Source organism: Macrobrachium nipponense, chromosome 13 (assembly GCF_015104395.2).
Source record: "Macrobrachium nipponense isolate FS-2020 chromosome 13, ASM1510439v2, whole genome shotgun sequence".
NCBI classification, from domain to species: Eukaryota; Metazoa; Arthropoda; class Malacostraca; order Decapoda; family Palaemonidae; genus Macrobrachium; species Macrobrachium nipponense.
In genome coordinates this window covers 14441319-14443313 of record NC_087206.1, presented here as the reverse complement: position 1 = coordinate 14443313, position 1995 = coordinate 14441319, and positions in this window count along the sequence as shown.

Sequence of the window (1995 nt, the reverse complement as noted above, 5' to 3'; positions counted from 1 at the left end):
GTGATGGAAGTTCACTCTCGACGTGGTTCGGAAGTCACGTAAAGCCGTTCCCGTTGCCAAATAACCACTGATTCCGTGCAAGGTAAAAACACCATACAAACAAACAAACCTATATATGTTGCGATAATATTTATCAATAAGGGTAAGTATAGCGTGCAGTCCGTTGAAATAAAATAAAATGTTTTTATCAATAAGGGTAAGTATAGCGTGCAGTCCGTTGAAATGAAAATAAAATGTTTTTATCTAGGTAGTCATTCTTGTCAGTGCTGTGTGCAGCCGCAGCTTTGGTAGGGAAGCATCGATGTTAAATGCGAACGAGAAGAAAATGTTAAAATTACTATGATGAACTATTTGAGATATAAGAGGTTTTGACTAATGCGGTACACTGTAGGCATTACTAAAAGTTCTTTGCAGCGTGCCTTCGGCCCCTAGCTGCATTCTCTTTCGTTCCTTTTACTGTACATCCTTTCATATTCTCTTTCTTCCGACTTACTTTCCACCCTCTCATAACAATCGATTGATAGTGAAACTGCGAGATTTTCCTCCTGTTACACCTTTCAAACCTATCAATGTCAATTTCCGTTCCAACGTTGAATGGCCTCATAGGTCCCAGTGCTTGGCCTTTGGCCTGAATTCTATATTCAATTCAGTTCAAGAGGTTTTGACAGGAAAATTAATAATATTATCAAAACACATTTAATATAAGTTTAAAATAATTACGTTTCCGAAATATTCGCGTAGCTAACTGTTAATAAATTACAGACTTTGAGAATTCTTTTATCGTTTTAATGTTCAAAAAAGTATGTTGAATATATATATAAAATTATATAAATAATCTCAAAACGTTTGGAAACTAAAAAAGATAAGTAAAAAATCCTTTCTAAAACAGTCTGTCTTTTTTACTAGTGGACCATAAACTCGTGCAACTGCAATGAAGGATTTTCATCTCGCATTTGTCTGTTATTATTATTATTGTTATTATTATTTTCCTTCCTACAAATAACCATATTCATTAACTTGCCCGGGCTTGGTCGAATGCTTGGATGTTTCTCTCTCTCTCTCTCTCTCTCTCTCTCTCTCTCTCTCTCTCTCTCTCCACTTAAAAAGCGACATAAATGAAAACGAAAGCTATTCTCCAGAAAAAATCAATAAAAGTGAGCAAAGCCGCGGAACAGAAAATCAATTTGAAAAAAAAAATTAATTTATCCTCCCCTTCCTTTCCACTTATTGCTTTCTATCGAATAATAAAACTCGTGCAAAAAAAGTGAGAAAGAACAAAAGATAGAGAGAACGTCATGTATATTCATGCTTTTGTTAACGGCTCTGCTCCACCTTTTAAAAGATGAAGTCAGGAGGCGCCTCTAAAGGTAGGTAGGCTGAGTTCGAAAAATGAATTTTAGGTTCTCGAGCAACGCAAGGGGGTTGGGGGTGGGTGTTAACAAACAGACAGATGTGCAGATACAGTCTTTATAGGTAAAACATAAATGATTTCTTACCCTAGGGAATTATTGCATATCTTAGGTTATATTGCAATTCAAGTGGATCACGACCTGATTGTTTTTTTTATAGTCAACGTAAAACAGGGAGCACATATCACCCTTTCCTATAATAATTAATTAATCAATAATAATAATAATAATAATAATAATAATAATAATAATAATAATAATGAAGATCCTCTGGGACTATGGTATCAGAACGGATAGGGTGATGCGTGCAAACAGACCAGACGTGACGTTGATTGACAAAGTCAAGAAGAAAGTATCACTCATTGATGTCGCAATACCATGGGACACCAGAGTTGAAGAGAAAGAGAGGGAAAAAATGGATAAGTATCAAGATCTGAAAATAGAAATAAGAAGGATATGGGATATGCCAGTGGAAATTGTACCCATAATCATAGGAGCACTAGGCACAATCCCAAGATCCCTGAAAAGGAATCTAGAAAAACTAGAGGCTGAAGTAGCTCAAGGACTCATGCAGAAGAGTGTGATC